General features: G+C 47.4%; 2 protein-coding genes across 3 annotated transcripts in view; one reads left to right on the forward strand and one right to left on the reverse strand.

Moving 5' to 3' along the window:
* CDK18 (cyclin dependent kinase 18) overlaps nucleotides 1-20,113 on the reverse strand; it is a 115,897-nt gene that overhangs the window by 90,373 nt on the left and 5,411 nt on the right. The window lies entirely within an intron of this gene.
* LOC102457818 (uncharacterized) overlaps nucleotides 19,555-20,113 on the forward strand; it is a 63,089-nt gene continuing 62,530 nt past the window's right edge. Inside the window, exon 1 of one of the 2 annotated variants that reach the window (XM_075910463.1) lies at nucleotides 19,555-19,813. The gene's annotated coding sequence lies outside the window, so the exon portion shown is untranslated. The remainder of the gene's footprint in view (nucleotides 19,814-20,113) is intronic. The other variant, XM_075910462.1, reaches the window with a different exon arrangement.

Raw genomic sequence — 20,113 nt, forward strand, 5'->3', positions numbered from 1 at the left:
AGAGCAGCCCTTATCAACTAATCGTATAGTCGATACAATCTGTATCGACTATACGATCAGCCAGATAACTGCAATTCAACATCCTCAGCTGGGAGAGAAGAAATAAACATGGCAACAACATGGGCGAGGTTGGGAGCATCAGCCCGGATGTTAGATGTTCATTAGGATGCAGGCCAGCAACACAGCATCGGCACAGGGCTCCATATTGTAACTTACGGTTCATTCCCAACAATCCCCCAAAGCAAAATGCCTCCTAAGCAAGAGTCTGTGGAGGACAGAAGGGTCTGATGGTCACTGGCTTGGAGTCAGGCATATGTTATCTGAAACCTCTGCAATGTGGAGTGGAAGGGTAAGCCTTAAACAGCTTTAGAAAACGTGATGTGGGACGAAAGTTTTAAAAAACTGGCCCTGTTTAGTTCTGAGAGAAGAGAACTGAGAGGGACCCGATAACACTCTTCAAATATGCTAAGGACGGTCACAAAGAGGACAGTGAGCAATTGCTCTCCAGGGCCACTGGAGGTATGAGAAGGCGTATGGGGCTTGGGAAGTTTAGATGAGCTATTATGGAACATCTACACTTGAGCAACAAAATCCATTCATGACAATGGTTTGCCATGGCAAATGGAAGTGTGAACGCTGCTTTGTCAAAGCACCCTCCTGTGGGGGGTAGAAGAATGTTGTTGGCAAAAGTGTCGACAAACAACATTCACACAAGCTGACTTTCAGCAACAAGGTGGTGTCAACAGACATAGCCTTATTACTAAAAGCTGCATAGTGTAGACCAGTGTTTCTTAAACTTTTTAAGACAGAGGAACACCAAACAATTTTTTTTATGAGTAACACCAAGGATTCTTGGTTGAGCAAAAAAGAAAAGAGAAAAAAAAATCACCCCTTTAAGGGCAGTCATTTTGAATTCTGTTGTTCTCTACAGCACACCAGTGTGCCACAAAACAGTTTAAGAAACACTGGTATAGACAGACCCACCCAAGCCCCTGAACAGCCCTCGCAATGACCTCTCCTACAGCTCCCAGGCAGGGCAACATTCACCTTGTTTGATTGGTGGGGATACTGAGGCACAAGTAGAGGCCGAGCAGCTTTGGAAAGGGGAGTGAAAGAGCCAGGAATAAAGCCCTGGTGCCTAGGCCAGTGTTCTAACTACTAGACCCCACTCCCGCCCAGAGGCAGGACTGGAACCTAGGGGCGCTGGTGCACTGCTCTAGCCACGAGGCATACATATTCATAAAAAATATGAATTCCTATAAGGATCCCTCAAACGCTGGCGCATCTGATAGTCTAGACCGGAGAGGTAAGGAATCTGCAGCATGCACACGCTGGACTCAGATCACATTCTCTACTCGCCCACGAAACCATTGCCAGCAGAAGGGGAAGTTGCCTCTTTTCTTTCTACAATCCCTCTGCTTTCACCTAGTTTCCCAGTAGAGTGACACTGGAGTGGCACAGCTGTCCAAAACCCTGGAGGACTCGCCATGGAGCGGTTACAGATGCTCAGGAATGTTTTCTCCTCTGCTAACTCGAGATAGCTCACGGCTGCGCGCACACACTCCACTCGTTCGGAAGCAGGCAGATGAGCCTGCAGGAAGCAGCACATACCATGTGGTTTAGAGTCTTTTCCCAGTAAGCGCGGCCCCTTCCCGTCGCCCTGCCGCTCGGGGGGTACCCAGGCACTGACACATGGAGATAAAGCATGTTCACCCTCAGAGGCCCATGCTATGTTAGTCTCTTGCATGTACACGCACAGGCACAGGAAAATCCCCACCAAGGGGCCAGCTGCTGAGGCATGCCATCGGACCTTTCACTTCAAGACGGGCAGCTTCATTTGCAAAACTGGCAACTAGCCACTGATTTTGGGGTGCCCCGAGTCCCCATGGAGCTGTTTTTCAAAAGGTACTGAGCCCCGCGAATCCCACAGATTTCACCTGGAACTGCATAGGTTCAACCGCTGCTGAAAACCCTCCACCCAAGCCAGGCACCCACTTTTGCAAAATGTGGGCCTGATGCAGATGATTTTGGGGGCTGCCTTGAGTTAGAGCAGACAGCTGGGCACCTACACTTCTGGATTCTGTTCCTGACTGTGCGGAACCTTGGGCCGGCCATGGCATCACTCTGTGCCTCAGTTTCCCCAGTCTGGAGGTCTAGGTAATTTGTGTAAGGCACTTTGAGTTGGGGGGAGGGATACTAAAGGAATGTTAAACTGTGATTATCCTGTCGTCTTTTCCCCATCCTACTTGTGCTAAAAGGGGTTTGTTGATCACCACATTATCTAAATAACGTATTGTTAAAGCAGCTGTCACCGTAAGTACAGCTTGTACCTGACATTCTTCATGCCGCTGTTCCAGCATGCTGCAGGAAACACACTTTGCCCTACTCAAAGACAGACGACAATTCAGGTAATAGACCAGGGATTGTTTGGAGGTTATCTGGACCTGTGCAGCTAAAACTTCAAGCAGCTCTGACTGCCATTGACTCTTTCAAAATTGTCACTTTGCTTTTGCAGCCACTAATTAGTAGTGGTATCACCAGAGTGCCAGCACCCCGAGCAATATCAGGGCCTTGCTGTGCTGTACCCCAAATGAGAGACAACCCCTGCCCCTATGAGCTTACAGTCTAAATTGACAAGACCAATCAAGGGAGTTTTGTTATCCTCACTTTACAGGAGAAGTACAGGAAACAGAGGGTCAGATTCAGAAACTCTTACACTAAGTAGTACTTACTCCCACTGAGATGTGACCTGCCCACGTTCACAAACAGAGCTTGGAGAAGTGTGTAGAAACGAAGACAGGTGTCCTACACCCCCAGTCCAGTACCTCAGCCACATCACCAATCCACTGGGGATTAATCACCTGAGGGTATGTCTACATTGCACACTAATCCCAGGCTCTGACTCAGGTTTGAGGCCAAATCCTCCTTCTGTCCACACACAAATCAATCTGACTCGGGTCAGCAAGCACTCAGGATCTGGGTCCTAGGATCCTGCTGGTATGGATGCCTCAGAGCCTGTGGTGACCCAGGTCCAAGCCCTGTCATTATGCAGCACAGAGTCAGGTCTGCAACATGGTTGCGTTAGCGCGGCTATGGGAGTCAGGTCCAGCAAGCATAAACTCAGGTTTACAGTGCAGTGTGGATGCTTAAGCCCACACATCCAGTTTACAGCACAATGCAGACATACCCTTAGAAACACATCAGCCTGGAATGAACCCTCCACCACAAACAACTAACCTCACTGCACTCAACTAAACATGCTGGATGCTGTGCTACGCACTTCATGCACACTAAAACAGTCAGCCAAAACACAGGTGACCGCAGCAGCCAACAGACCAATAAGAAAACAATACATCCAGCAGCAACTAGTCTTAATTTTGCCCTCGCAGCATCTCCATAACAACGGATCCACCAATCGGAGCCAGAGAATGGCACACGTAGCAACCAGAGGCAGATGAATTACAAGGGAATAAAAATTATGCAGAAAGTATTTTCCCAAGCTTGTCATGTAAATCCGTTCTAAAGGCCTTTGGACACTGCAAAGCCAGAAGCTGAAATGCAGGGTCGTGCAAAATGAACAATGAGTTTGCCACTCAAAAGGCTCTTCGGGTACCCCAATGGTGGCGAGGTTAAAAGAGGAACACAGGAAAGCACCTAATCATAAGCTTAGCTGGGAGCCATCCAGGTTTTTGCACAGGAGCAGGGGATCCAGACGCAGAGACAAACTGCTCTCTTTCAGTGGCTGCTGATCACTAGGGTAACTCCGCTGACAACACTGCGGTGCATTTGGCCCAGGGAGTCGTTTGAGGAGACAGGGTCAGATATTAGTGTAGTGGTGGGCAACCTGCGGCCCCACAGGGTTCTATGTGTGGCCCACAAGACGTTTTGACGACGGTTTGCCATGGGCAGGGTTGCCAGATTCCGCTGGGTTTTCACCCACATAGTTTTTTCCTACTGGTATTACTAACGTGACACACACAAAAAGCCAGGGCACGTGATGTGAGGGGCATGCTAGTTATACACACACGACTGGCTGTGAGAGCCGTGCGCTCCCTCTGCATCCAATCACAGCGCTACTACGGTTCAATCGGCACCCCCTGCAAATTCTGGGTGCACAAGCGCAGTGAGCACACTGCATTCCCAGGAGACCATCTTGGTTATGACAATTTTTTGGCCCACTGAGAGGAAGGAGACCACTCGTGCAGCCCATTCGCTAGCCTCTGTTGCCCATCGCTGTATTAGATACTATGTGAGGTGAGTCTGGGGAGGGACTATGTCCATTTCGCAACAGGCAGGTGGTCTATAGCGCAAATACCTTTCACAGCTGGCCACCTGGTTGGCAGCCTTCACAGAGAAGCCAGGACTGAGAGTGATGCTCGTCCTCCCGTGCAGGACAGCAACATAAGGCCTACCTTGGAAGGCCTATTTAGAAGGCGAATGTGATGCCCAGGCCTCTGCCCAGCGGTGGACTTCACCCCAAATAGGCCGAGAAGACTGTGCACCTGGCATTGGCCACTGTCAGAGACAGGATACTGAGCTAGAAAATGGACGTTTGGTCTGACCCATTATGTCCGTACTTATGTTCTCTACCACAGTCTGGTTGGGTAGCCTCGGTCAAGCCATATGGTGTGATCTCCAGATGTGCTGAGATCCACATCTCATGATTGAATCAACAGGTGTTACAGCAGCTCAAAATCTCTGAAAATCAGGCCACCGATTACTCTGTGCCTCAGTTTCCTCCTCAGAGATGAGGGCGTGTTACTTACTCTCACAATGGCATTGTGAAGTTTAATCTGCCAATCTTGGTAAAATCCTTCAGTTGGAATAAGCTAGAGAAGAGCACGTCTTTGTTATTCATTCTTTGGTGAGCAACAATGAAACCGAGCTCCACATAGGTGTGGGCAATACAAGGTTGTCTCTCTCCCTCCCCCCTCACAAACTCTCTAAAACATACATGTGTGTCTGTCTGTGTATTTGTCTGTTTGTTCAAGAAATCCTTTGAAACTATAAGAGCTATGACTACCACATTTGGTATGCAGCTGCTTCTTATCGTAAATTAAAGTGAGATAAGAGTTTGGTTGTGTCAGGAAAATGGGATGTGCCTGGAATGAGATTGCTTCTCATAAAACTAAACAGAAAAGAGACAGAATCACCAAAGCAAGTACAATCCTCAGAATTGTCATAACTGTGCGAATATTGAAAGAAACTGAACCAAGATGAGCCAGAAAAATAGGATGAACCTGGAATAAGATTATTTCTCAATAAACCTTACAGAAAAGAGATAAAACAGAGAAAATTGGAGTAGTACTATGTTTTGGCACAGCTAAATCAATGCTTAAGGTTTGAAAACTAGAAGACATAAAAAAATACACTTGATGGAATTCCCGTTTAAAAAAATTACTAAAAAAAAAAAAAATTAAACAGGAAAAATTCAACCCTCCCTTTTTTAAAGAAATCCGAAATAAAAATTAACTTCATAAAATAACATTGTATTTTTGAAAAATACAATCACTTAAATAAAGCATCTACATTTTCCTTTTATTTTCCCCCCAAAACACCCTTAATTGAGTTAAGGACCCAAGCAACACCAGGTAAATCTGCTAGTTTTACATGCAGGGCAGTCAAACACCAGGGCCAAAGGAGTTTGCTCCCAGCTGTGACCCTTGTCCTCTGTGGCACCATGTGACCTGAGTAGACAGGAATGAGATAAATTGTTTTTCGGGGAACAATCCATCTCCCTGCACTGCTGACTCATTGACAAACTTCCCTCTTTTCGAAGCCAAGGGATCCATCCTGCTGGCTCAGTCTCGGGCCCAGAGCAAACCTCTCCCCTGCCACTGGTGAACACGGGCATGAAGTCAGGACTTGGCTGCCATTGCAGGAGCTGGGTTAAAGACCTACAGGGTGATGTCTGCCTGCGGAGAGCATGTTAGCAGACAAGCAACTCAGGTGCATGGACTGCTGCTAGCTCGTTCATGTGTCTGCCAGAGCACCTGCACAAAGGGGTGCTTTCCAGACAGACTAGAAGACTAGGCTGCCCCAAGCATTTCTCAGCCAAAGGGGGTGAACACAAGGGACTTTCTAGCCACGTCAACAAGATTCACGGACAAGATGCATGGCCGAAAGGGCTCTTTTCGAGGCGGGATGGGCTGTAGACTTAGCAGCAAAGGCAGCACCGCCGACGGGGGGGGGGGCGGGGGGGGGGGGGGGGGGGAGAGAATTGCTCCAGGGCCTGGAAATTGAAAAGGGCCCAGAGCTCCTAGCTGCCATGGCTGCTACTGAAGCAGCAGCCACAGTTCCGGGCCCTTTAAATCGCTGCTGGAGCACTGTGTCCATGCTCCAGGCAGCTCTGAGGGCTGGAGGGGCGGGGCATGAGGGCTGACTGCCCTTGGCCTTGCCCCTTCCGTCTGAGACTCCCCACCCCTTCCGGAAATGAGAAGTGGCCTCCCCCCACACCTTGCCCAGGAGCCTAGCAGATGAGGGCAAGCGTGCATGACGTAAGGCATTGAGGTGACTGACTGGCAAAGGGGAGGATCCAGGTGCGAATGCTGCTGGAGCCAAGGGGGCAATCGAGCAGGGTGAATCAACCCTTCTGACTGCTGTCCGGTGCCCAGCTCTGAGGCCACCCCTTCCTGAGCAGGGCTGGGTGGAGCACACCTACATGTGGCTGACGAGAAGATCACTGTGGCCCCTCCCGGCCGTGTTACAGCAGTGCACGCAGCTGGCAGGGGGGGAAGAGCTCTGGTGGCACTGAAAGCGAATGGCAGGGGGCCACTCACACACTTGCCACCACGTCTGCCATCCCCAGGGCACCAGGCCGGGATCCACTCCCCGCCCGTGTGCTGCTTCCAGCTTGAGCGAGGGATCCAGCACGCCCCTGACTCCCCCAAACACTGGCACAGCCGGAGGGGTTGTCAGCCACACAGCGACAGGCGGGGTGCAGGGAAACGTCTGGGAGAGAAAGCGGAAGGGGGCTGGAGTGGCGGAGCGTGTCACGGCACATACAGCACCCTGCATGACGGCATGCGGCGTGCAGCAGAGACTGAGCAATGGTGGGGCAGGCGCATCGCACCCACGCTCCACACTGGGGTCGGAGAGAAGAGGGCACAGCCCCATGGCTGGGATCAGCTGCAGGTAACACTGTGATCCAGATCCCCATGGATCAGACTGTGCTAGCTGGGGCATTGGAGCATGCAGTTCCTTCCCCTCTCTGAATCCCCTTTGTCTTTTGAGTTTATTGACTCTTTAGGACTGGGACTCCCTCCCTACATGTGTGAGCAACACAGTCCATGGTGCTACCCTAGGAGTCAAAGCATATATCAAGCTGTGCTGGTTAGGAGAAACATGGTTTGATTACATGGGGAAAATGAAAGAACGCCCGGCCCCTTCCTCTCTGTGAACCCGAGACAATGGGGCTGGGAGGGGAAATTATGTAGGAGCATCTTGTTAAAACACCAGCAGTGCTGCCCTGGCATGGGAAATGCAGAAGTTTGCACATGAGGAAAATCATCATCCAGGCCTGTGCACAAAGCCAGCTGAAAAATCCCACTGCAGCCACCAAGAACAGAGCTTGAAGAGAGGAAGTCAAGCCACTTAAACAGCGCTCCTGGCCATGTGTGTAAAATGGCACAGCTCTCAGGTCCCCGGGCAACGGCCACTAGATAAATCTACAGTGGAATTTTTTCCCTAGCTGAACACACCTATGATTTCATTAGCAATGTAATTCCCAAGCTATTAACTCCTCTAATAGTACCTGGAGCTTGCCATTCCCCACATTCTATGCACGCGCTATAAATACATCCTCATATTATCAGTACAGTCCTGTGGCAGACAGGCTTGCTTCCCTTTTAGATAGTAGGGGCTGAAGGTTCACCCATTCCCCCAGCACTGCCAGAGGCATGCCACTCAACGGACGGGGCAGCTGTAGTTTCATGGACTACAGAGACCACTAGGAGTCTAGGCACCTGAACTCTGGTCCTGACTCTGCCATTAAATTCCAAATGACACTTCATAGAATACTAAGACTGGAAGGGACCTCGAGAAGTCATCGAGTCCAGTCCCCTGCCCCCAACTTGGGCCAACCAAATTAGAGTTTGATTTCCAGAAGCGCTGAACACTCTCGGCTCCAGCTGAAAGCAACAGGAGCTGCAAGTTCTTGACAACTCTGAAAAATCAGGCCCTTTAAAAAAAAAAAAAAAAAAACCCAACTTCTCCTTGCCTCAGTTTCCCCACCTATTAAACAGGATCGAGCCAGGTTTGAGGTTTAAGAAAGAAAAGGTTCCACAGAGGTGCCAAAAGAAAGATTATTACTAATAACTCCATGCCTATCAGCTCTGAAAGGGAGGCAGTTTCCTAAAGCAACCAGGGGAATACGCATGGCATGTGCAGTACTTTACAGCACCAGAGCAAATCTTTAGGCAGCTCCCCTGAGCTTGTGTCTAGCTTTGGTTATCCATCCTGGGTAAGGCCCTACTTGAATTGGAGGATGATCTTCAAATAACTGTGACAGTTGCAGACAAGTTTGGAAAATCATGGAAAAGTAAAAACGGGTCTTTATGAATAGCAGTAATTTGGACAGGCCAGACTGGACCTATTTTGAAGACAAATTTGCTGGAACAATTTGAATGCTTAAGTGTTATGTTACGCCTGCTAATATTTTTGATAACTAGACATTTTGCTGCCACTATGTTTCATTCATTAAAGAAACAGGTAATGGGTACAATACAAAATTCAGATGACTAAAAGTCTTAACACAACCGCTATAGAAATGAAGTCCCATCATGTTCACCTTTTACATTTTACAAGGCATCAACATATTGGTGCAATACTAACTGTATACTTAAAATGCATGCAAAATTGTGGATTGTGCAAAGTAAGCTCCTTAAAAAATACTGCGGTGCAAGGCTAATATTGCAGGATCCGCAATTTCCACACTATCACGAGTGAAATTGGGCCTGGATCATGGGATAGGAAATACAGTAACTGAGAAGCATTTCAAAACCCACTTGGCGAAGCAGCACAAAAGGGAATTTGGGATGTTTGCAGAACCATGTTGCCTTGTAAGACCCAGATGTTCCGAACCAATGCCGCTAAGCTCTGATTCATGAGGGTATGATCTGTTATTTAAAGCCCAGGGAAAACATCCCTTTAAAATGCAGGTATCACCTTCCCCAATACATTGAACTCTATAAACTGCACTAGGGCTGGAAGATAATTCCCCTGACACTCTGGTGGATCAGCAGATCTGTGATCTATGACACCCCCTGACCACAGCTGAAGTCCAGAGCAGCAAATCTTAATGTAGACCATTAAACAGTGCAGTTCTAGCTCTGTTTTGACTAATAAAGGTTACATCTTCACTGCAGCGCTATTTCAGTATCCCAAAATAGCTATCCCATATCTTCACAGCAGCCCTGTTATTTCGAAATATAACAGACTCGCTATTCCAACGTCCCAGTAAACCTCATTCCACGAGGAGCAAGGGACGTTTCGAAATAGTGGGTTATTTTGAAATTTGGCGCTGTGTAGACATAAATAAGCTCTTTTGAAAAAAGATCAAAATAAGATACACAATTTGCATAGCTCAAATTATATATCTTATTTCTACCTACGGTACAGTGTAGACGTAGCCAAAGAGACTTTCCATGCACTGGCAGAGCCACCAAAGTAATGGCTGACGGTTATGTCAGGACTGGTCTCCTATGAAGCTTCTCTCTCTTTCTCACTGTCGAGAGATGTATAAATTACACCCAGAAACTCCACAGAAGAGCGTCTATGTTTGGAGGAGCTGGATGTGATACTTCTAGCGTTCACATGGTGTGCATCCGGAGTAACTCCATTAAGCAATGCCGCTACAGTGGTGTAGAACTGAAAGCAATGAGTACGAGGTCAGCACAACTGTTCATGGCTTTAAATCTCTTGGTTCACAAGCCTCCGGATATAACCAACATATTTGTAGCTGTTTACTTGTTAAGCAAACATAAGGGAAATGTCAGGGTGATTTTGCATATTGTGCTGGTCTTCGCATATTTATTCTGTCACACTGAAGATTCTGGATCCGATCCAAACCAAACCCCAGTGCCCGATGTCATGGGAGGTAGAAATGGGGCTGGTATTAGAATGCAGATCCTAATCAGAATTTTGCAGCTGGTCTTATTTATATAACAGGCCTTCCCAAACTTCCCCAAAATTTGGGGTGGTTGGGATTAATCTGCAAAATTTGGAGGGTGTAAACTCCTATTTAACACTGATCTGTTTTGGGATGATTATACAGATTGGCTTTCTGAGCCCAGTCTTAGGGGTTTCACTTTAACCCTGCACAAAATGATCTGAATCCATCGGACTCTCCGGAACCCCTGCAAGCCACATGATGCATAAGCGCAAAAGGAAAGGCCAATGCCGTTTGGAGTTTCAGTGTTGCCATTCGAGGTTGTCAGGAGGAACCCGAAGCAAAAAGAAAAGCTCACGGGGAGGAAGAAACCACACAAAGCAAAAGGAATGAATAAAACATGTAAACTCAAATGAACCAAAGATGCTCAGTGGTGTGTAGTTTTATACGGCATCAATGCTTGCTGACATAAATGAGAGGCTGACCTGAAGCACTAAGGCTGCATCTGGAGCTGACGGAGCGGGGACTCCAGGGAGGTAGTATGGTCTAGTGCAGTGTCTCTCAACCAGGGCTACTCGAGAGAAGTCTGGGGGGTACGTCAACACAACTGAAATTTGGAGAAAACTGAATTTTTGTTTTAAGTTTTACAGCGCTTTATTATTTTTGTACTTTTTACACCCAAAAATGTCATCGCTTGCCCGGCTACGATTAAATTGTTTAAACAAATGTGTTGCAACAGTATAAAAAAAATTGTGTGTGTCTGAAAATTGTAGGCACTGAAGGTACTCAATTTTTTTTAAAGGGGTACTTTAAAAAAAAGGTTGAGAAACATTGATCTAGTGGATAGGGAAGAAGTGTGGGGAGATATGGATTCTATTCTCTATGCTTCTGGGTAAAATCAGGCAAGTTGCTTCATTTTTCTTCTCTGTAAAATATTTCCCAGGTAGGCATCATTTGGGGCAGGATGCAGTAACACAGGAGGAGCATGCTAGAGAAAGGCTATTATACAGGTTTGGTTCTAAGGTCAGTAGGCATTTAGCCTGGGGACTTGTGGACTACACGTGGCATGAAGATATTGACAGGAGGCCAGATTTGGAAGGGCTCAGCACCCAGCCTGTTTGCAGTTTAGCACTGCCTCCGCGGGCCCTGGGCGCTTCCAAAAATCTGTCCCTGACTACGAGGGGCAGAGCCCTTTTGAAAATTCCAGCCTGTGTCATCACGGCAGCCGCTCTGCCTGGTGGCACCCAGCACACATGGATAACTGCCTAAGTCCCAGATGTAGGGTTGCCAGGTGATTTCAACAAAAATACCGGACACACTTGACATGACATCCCCATCTACATGATATTTTATTTAGAACATTTCTATTTTCTCATTTCTATTTTCTCAATTTGTTTCCCAAACAGAAAGCTCAAACACTGGACTTTCCGGTTCAAAACCGGACACCTGGCAACCCTACCCGGATGTACTTCCCAGTGCCAAAGAGTCCAGCAGGGGACAGGTTCCTCACTGATTAGATAAGGCACAGCTGATAGTCCTGTGACTCTGCTGCAGGGAACCAGGGACACACCCTGTCTGCCTTCAATGCCTTGTAAAGAAGAACCAGGCACTATCCCCCGGCCTCTGCCAGCTCTGCTTCCCGGACCTCTGCTTGGCTGGATCGGAGCACTGGTGCCTCTCCAGCATTGCCGGGGCAGACTTAGCTGCAGCTCCTATTACAGCGGCTTCCCTGGGAGCTGGAGTAAGGATCAGAGACAAAGTGAGGCAGAGCACAGAGCCCTGGGGCTGCTGGACCTGCTAGCTCCATATGAAGGAGGGTTGGGAGGGACCAGATGCATCAGCACAGGACACGGATATCAGGGCAGCTCCTACGTTTAAAGAGTTTGTGGGGTGCAAGACCTGGAGATGGACGTCCCGTTTAGTCAGCTACAGCATGGGAACCGCAAGGCAGGCTTCGCCACATGCTCTCAGCCCTGCTCTGGAGGGACCCCTTGCATAGGGGAAGCAGGCCAGCTCTCCCCTGGGCCTCTCTGCTTCTGAGTGCCAAGGAGGGAGTCAATCAGTGCCAGTTCGGATGCCTCCTGGACCGTGAGCACCATCTGGTTCCCCAGAGGGCAGCATGAAGCCAGCTGACCGGGGCTGGATTCAGACTGGCGGACGAGGTGGGAATCGGCTCTGAAGCACATCACCAATCGCACTGAGCTACCCGCATGCGAAGGGCTGCATCACAGTTCTGCTTAAAAAGAGAACCACCTGGCTAGTGGGTGTGAGCACCCCCTACTGGATGGGATCGCAACTGATCAGGCATGTGTCACACACCCCTTATCGCTAATGGAGATTTTCCTCTATGCTCATGTGATGCCTACACCCTGTTCCGCTTGCACTGTGGCCCCTGTGATACCTCTCTCTGAGCTCTCTTCCCCAGACCACAACGCCCCTGCAGTGCCCTGTTATCCCCAGAGGCTCTGGGCTGGCAGCATCTCTCCCAAGTCAGGAGAACAGAATCAGCAGCATTGCATTCATTTTTGGACATGCTGCCACCTTGTGGCAGTCCTGAGCTATGACTGGCCCCTAGAAGGCCAACTGGCACCACCTAACAGCAGTCCAGACACAAGATGGTATGAATCCTCCTCACTCACCCACGCCACGGTGCCCAGCGGGCTATAGAACTTTCCTGCATCCTGTCACCAGCTCTGTAAAAGCATCGACCAGGAAACCAAGCCGTGACTCCTCCTGGATCTGAACAAAGCACTGATGCCCTGAACCACACAGAAGGAATCCATCTCACAGGGCGTGATGCTGCTGTGCGGCAGGGCAGGGTTAATTAAGCGGAGCACGCTGCTATATAGGAGCTCTCCAGCACAGCATCCAAGCAACTATTTTCTGTCCCTCCTCCCTTTTTTGCCCCCCAACACCCGCACCCGCCTTTTAAAAACGAACCCTGGGGCAAGGTGCAACTGGAAAACCTGCTCATCTCCCAGCTGGGCTGCTATTGACATAGGAGTCAAGCAAAAAGCCACAAACTCCCCGCTCCAGAGAGAGAGCACATTGCTGGGTTTCCCTGCCCTAGCCTAGTGGGAACCACCCACTGCCCAAAGCTTAGAATTGGGAATCTGGACTGGGAATCCAGGCTCCTCATTCCAGGCCTGGCTCTGCCACTGAATTAGTGACTTGGGGACAGTCACTGCTTCATGTGAAGGTTTAACCGGATAACCTGTGGGGGCTGGAGCAACCCCCTCCTTCCACTGGGGGGGCCCACCATGGACAGGAGCTGCTCCAGCGCAGCACCTGACTGCAGCAGGCCTGGGTGCCCCGCAGGCAGGGGCTGCTCCAATCAGGACACCAGAGCAGCCCCTGCCTGGGAGGCATCCTGGTCGATGGGTCCAGCCCCTGCCTGTGGCAGAGGGAGGTGGGGTGTTCCAGGCCAACATCTTGCTTGCTAAATGGGGTGCTCCCTCATGCCCCTCCTTGTTCCTCTGGGTGGCCCTCCCTGCACCCCATTCCCTGGCAGGCACCAGGCACCTATAATCCGCATCCCCATCGTATCTGCAAAAATGAGCTGTGGATAGACACCTTTACTTCTGCAGATGCAGAAATCCATGGATTTGCAGGGCTCTAGTCACTGTTTCTACTTCCTTGTAGTGATGGAGAGCTTTCTTACTACAGGTTGAACCTCTCCAGTCTGGCACCCTTAGAACCAGAAAATTTGGCAAACCATGGGAGATCAATATTATCTAGCAGCATCACCAACATTTCCACTACTTACTGGGCTCAGAGGTGACATTTGGGGTAAATCAGAGCTAAATAACAGCACAGAACACCGAGAGCCAGGACAAGTGGCTGTAAACAAATGTTCTGGGACTGGGGGAAACTTGGCCACACCCATGGACAGTGGACACCCGACTAACTACAATCATGCCGGACCACGGATGTTGCCGGACAAGAGAGTGCCAGACTAGAGAGGTTCAGTACAGTACATCAGAGTTACGAACTGAGCTGTCAACCACACACCTCATTTGGAACCAGAAATATACAAGAAGGGAGCAGCAGAGACAAAAAACCCAAGCCAAAATAAAACAGAGGATGCACAATGTTAAACAAACTACTAAAAAAAGGAAGGGAAAGCTTAAAAACAATTTGACATGGTAAGGAAAGTGTTCCTTTGCTTGTGTCATTTAAATTAACATGGTTAAAACTGGCATTTTTCTTCTGCATAGCAAAGTTTCAAAGCTGCATTCAGTCCATGTTCAATGGTACACGTTTGAAAGAACAACCTTGATGGTTTGCTCAAAGTTGCAAACACTTCACAGTTATGAACAACTTCCATTCCCAAGGTAGAAACTCTGAGGTTCTACTAGTTTGTAAGAAGCAGCTGATTCTGCAAACATGTGTTTCAGGGGTACTAAAACTCAATTACCTCTTGCTCAAATGACCCTAAATGCAGAGCACTAACCCTACCCCTCAACATGTGAATAGTTAGAATAGCCATTTTTTTAACAAAAAAAGGACTGTGTAGCACTTTAAAGACTAACAAGATGGTTTAATAGGTGATGAGCTTTCGTGGGCCAGACCCACTTCCTCAGATCAAAAAGTGGGTCTGGCCCACGAAAGCTCATCACCTATTAAACCATCTTGTTAGTCTTTAAAGTGCTACACAGTCCTGTTTTTTGTTTCAGCTGCACCAGACTAACACGGCTACATTTTTACCATCTTTTTAACAGTGACTGTCTACCTTAGCTGTGGCTGAGCTGCGGCTCTGCTGCTATTTGCTTTTTATGTTACAGAAGCACCCCAGGCCATAAATATTCTGAGCCTGGTGCTGTTTTGTATGTTTGTCCATAAAGGGGCCTGGTCAATGCAATTCACTTATCTCAGGAGAACCTGATTTGTGGCATGGTAATAAGTTACTGATACTGTTTATATTAAGGTAGAGTTTAGAGGTGCTAACCAGCAACCAGGGCCCTAGTGTGCTAGGCTCTGTAATATCTGTAGTCAGAATCAGAGCCCTCTCCTCTAACAGCCCCATCTGTGGAGGCAGATATAAATGTGCATGTTTGTTTCTATGCAGGCATCCTGCACATGTGTGCCCATCTGTGCACGTTTGCATGTGTACATGTGTATGGACGTGCACTCCTCTCTTGAGGACATTGAACCAAACTGTAAACCCTGCGTATAATAGAAACCACTTTAAGCCAGGGGGTGCTGCAGCACCACCCTCCACCCTGTGCACTCCTAGTTCCAGCATGTAAGCGCACAAGTCCTCAAGCTCTGCATCTCTGGCTCTGTTCCTCCTCAATCCACATCCCCGGGGCTGGTTATTTCTCCATGATTTCTACAGCGCTGGGAACTCCACATGCATGCATTTCCCTACAGAGAACAGGTCCATGCAAAGCCCCGATCCACACCACTGACATAAGACTTGCTGCTGAAAATGCACCTGGAATTAGTTCTAGAGAAGAGCTCAGGAAATTGGATGCTAAATAAATAGCCTTTCCCTGCCAGTACTTTGTGTTCAGAAGATAGCAGGATCAGAAGCTTGTTCTGTCCCCCCATCTTGCAAGGGCAATTGTACCAGAGACTTCTGAGAAGCCATGAAGAGCTCTTCTGGAGAAGAGCTAGCTAACCCAGGTGCTTGGTATTGGCTATAAACACTCTCAATCCATAGCTTGACTGGTCTGAGCCCCATCCAGGTTGGCAGCAGCTGAGAGGTGTTACCACCTGACAGCTGTTTGATTTGACGCTGAAAACACTCATTTTTGTTGTCCATAACCCACAAAACCCTGTGCTTCTTGCCTGCTGCACAAAAATACCCCTCTGTAGCAGCTTGAAGATGGCGCCGAGAATTCCCCCATTACTATTTGCTCTTCAACAGTGCAGAGACTTGAAATAATATTCACAGAGAGTGCGGCACTTAATTGGGTTGGGCAGATGCAAACCACTGCTTCTAGCGGATTGAATCAGAACTGCCCAGCTGCATGTCTCAGAGTCCATGCAGCAGAGGCTTTGGATTACATAAGAATGGCCATACTGGGTCAGACCAAAGGTCCATTTAGCCCAGTATCCTGTCTGCTGACAGTGGACAATACCAGATGCCCCAGAGGGAAGTAACACAACAGGTAATCCTCGTGTGATCCCTCTTCTATCATCCATTTCCAGCCCCTGAGAGAGGCTAGAGCCACCATTCCTACCCATTCTGGGGTAGTAAGTATTGATGGACTTAACCTCCATGAAATTATCTAGTTCTTTTTTGAACCTTGTTAAAGTCCTGGTCTTCACAACATCCTCTAGCAAGGAGTTCCATAGGTTGACTGTGCGCTGCATGAAGAAGAACTTCCTTTTGCTTGTTTTAAGTCTGCTACCTATTAATTTTATTTGGTGACACCTAGTTCTGACGTTATGGGAACAGGTAAGTAACTTTTCCTTATTCACTTTTTCCATATCGGTCATGATTTTATAGGTCTCTATCATATCCCTCCATAGTCTCCTCTTTATCAAGCTGAAAAGTCTCAGTCTTCTTAATCTATCTTCATATTGCACCTGCTCCAAACCCCTAATCATTTTTGTTGCCCTTTTCCAAACCTTTTCCAATGCCAATGTATCTTTTTTGAGATGAGCACATCTGTACACAGTATTCAAGATGTGGGCGTACCATGGATTTATATAGAGGCAATAAGATATTCTCTGTCTTATTTGCTATCCCTTTTTTAATGATTCACAACATTCTGTTTGCTTTTTTGCCTGCCACTACACATTGAATGGATGTTTTCAGAGAAGTATCCACAAAGACTCCGAGATCTCTCTCTTGAGTAGTTACAGCTAAATTAGTCCCCATCATTTTGTGTGTGTAGTTGGGAATATTGTTTCCAATGTGCATTACTTGGCATTTATCAACAATAAAATTAATTTGCCATTTTGTTGCCCAATCACCTAGTTTTGTGAGATCCGTTTGAAGCGCTTCACAGTCTGCTTTCATCTTAACTATCTTGATCAGTTTAGTATCATCTGCACATTCTAAAACAGCAGGGTCTAGATTCTTTTCTGGCCAGGTCTCAGTGCCTGACATGCATAGCGTAGGAACAACAGAGAAATCTTCCGTTGCTCTGGATCTGTGAGACCGTAATTACAATTCTAGGCACTCCTAAGAATGAAATGAATGGAAGAATTCCTTGGTTGCATCCGCTCTCCTAATCATCCTTGCAAAATACTCTTTGGGCAAAGCGATACAATGGGTACGTGATTAAAATTGCTTGCAAGCCTTTGCGTTGCTTTATAACTGCAGCAACATGGAGTGATTAATTATTTTTTCCCTTTTGTTTAAAAAAAGCCTAAGTCTGCGAAAACAGCAAATCCATTTGCTGTGCTCCATACTTACAAACTGGATCGCTTTTGTTCTTTTCAATGCTGTGGAGAGGACAAGAGCACCACTAAAGAACCCACCTTGATCAGCACTTGAGAGCAGCAACAGATTAGACAGAAATAGGAAATGTTTATACATACTTCAGAGCCTCAAATTCACAATGAAGAACAGGCTGGTACTGCTACCCACTCTTAGAGCCCTGCAAATCCATGGGTATCCACTTTATATTTGCGGGTATCAGCATCCACGCATTTGGATACCCACGGTTCATTTTTATGGATACGGATCCAGGTACAAATTTTGTATTTAGGATCCTGCAAATTTGCAGCTAGCCAGTTCCTATCCACAGATATGGATGCAGATATCTGCAGCTCATTTTTGCAGATGTAGATAACACATTTTGTATTCATTCAGGGCTTTGCCCATTCCAATGCTTTCTGTGCATGCAGAATCCCTTTGCCATGAGGCAGAAAGCTATACTGTTCACCAGGCCCTGTACCTACGGGGTTTAGATATGTTCAATATTATGATCCTTTTGATCTTATGAATTCATAAAATAGGGGTTTTAGTGTGCTGGCTGATCTAATTGTTTTCCCCTGCAATATTGTACTAGGCAAGAGTAAGCAAAGAGGTGTCCTGCTATTACACATGCTGCGGTCATGTCTAAACTAGCAGCTTGTCTAGACACAAAACTTGTACCACTTTAACTATATCTAGGCTTGGCAGAATTTGGTGTTTTTCATAATGTCAACAGATAATATTGATGTTTATTTTTAATCATTTTTTCAATAATAATCAATTCATAGTTTGACAATTGCAGGAAATTATAAGGGTTCAGACTGTAGGTGGGTCAAGCAATTATTAATAACTGCTGATGTAGAGATTCAAAAAGTGAAATGCTTATAACCATTAAAACAAACTGTCAACATCACTCGTCAAAAGATAGAAAGTAAACAACCTTAAATTAAACTCTAAGCAGCATTTTTCTTACTTTGCTGATCTGTACATTTTGATAGTTATCAAAGGAAATATCTTTTCATTGGTTTGTGGGTGTTCAAGGAAATTGGCATTTCCCAATCAAAATCTAATACTTTTGATGACTCACTCCACACACAGCACAGCAATAGCTATCAGAGTTCCACCCATGTTCGAGAACTATAAACAGGGACATACGAGAAAGAAAGTAGCAATCCCTTTTAATGCCATTGGACTATGTGGAATGGTCAGAGATTTCAAGTGATAAATTTTCCATTTTCCTGTCCTTAAACAAGCATTTCACAAAAGCATGGAAGATGTGTCCTCCTGTACTAGCTAATGGGTCTGGCAAGCTTCTCAAACTGTTCTCCAGAGTCTCAGTTTTCATGATAAAAAAGTAAGCTTTTAGCTATTAGGGCTGCAAAAATCACTTCAAACCTGATCCATGCATAACTCATGCAGTGACTACGCCTGAGTTTTCAGAGAGCCTGAAACAACACCCTCAATCGATGCTAGCTCTGATGCCAAAAAGCATACTTCAAATATTAACTATCTTGATCATATTGTGAAGATCTATACAACTGATTCAGCAACAGCTCTTTTGGGATTTGCATTTAACACCATGTGGCAGGGGAGGCACGACTGGTTTAATTCCCCCAAAGTTGGGCAAATGCTGCCTGAAAGGTGTAACACAGATCTCATTGCACTAGCTGGGAATCAAACCCAGGAGACAAGAACTCAGCCAGGACATGGCAATGCGAAGGAAGCACCGAGCAAGTCAAGGGGAAGTGCTTTGCTCAACCAGTGGGGACAGTGGGCCCCTCCGGATCTAGCGGGGCATTAATAAAAGGCCTGATAAAGAGCAATTAGAAACCTGCCAGTCGCCATAAGAAGAGTTGTGCCCAGGAAATTAAAAATCATACACCATATGCTGCACTGTACAGGATGGGAACCAGCCAAGGCAGAAGAGGCGGCTTTGGTCTGCCTCTAGAAGCATTTGCGTCTGCTCTAGTGCACACACTAGGGGGCAGGCTTGACTCATGCTGCCTTGCTTATTCCCCCAGCAATAATGTACCCCTCCTTCTCCCTTCTAGTACCAAGCTGGGAAGGACAGTGACACAGGAATACGAGGAACAGAGGAGAGGGATGACATGTGTAACCTAACCTACTGGTACAGCCGCCAGAGAGACTGAGCCAATGGCTGACTAGCAGGCACACTGAGTCCAGCCAGCCCTCCCCAATCTGCCAAGTCCTTAAGTTGCAGCTTTTAGCTACCTCGGTGCCCAGAATGATGCTCAGCACGAGGGGAAGGAAGATCCCGCTGCCGGGTGGACAGCCTGGACACTGATCCCGAGAGGGCTGGCTGCTGAGAGGTACGTGCTTTCCAAGGCAGGGTTCTGAAAGCAACTGCATTTGGGAGGCAAGCAAAGATCAGACTTTAATTTTCCGGGGGATATGGAAATCTGGCTTCCTCTGAAATGATTCATCCTGCTTCTCCTCCACCCTTTCCCCCCTCCACGCCTCATGTCCCTCCTAGGACAGAGCACTCAGCTGCCATTTCTCCATCTGGGTCTCTCAATGTTCTTCTCGGGTTCACCAAAAAGTCAGGCGCGGAGGCTGACCACAGTGCAGGGAAGGCAGCAGAGCGGGTTGGTACTTGTTAGATCAGTGGG

This window comes from Pelodiscus sinensis, chromosome 27, assembly GCF_049634645.1.
Source record: "Pelodiscus sinensis isolate JC-2024 chromosome 27, ASM4963464v1, whole genome shotgun sequence".
NCBI lineage: Eukaryota > Metazoa > Chordata > Testudines > Trionychidae > Pelodiscus > Pelodiscus sinensis.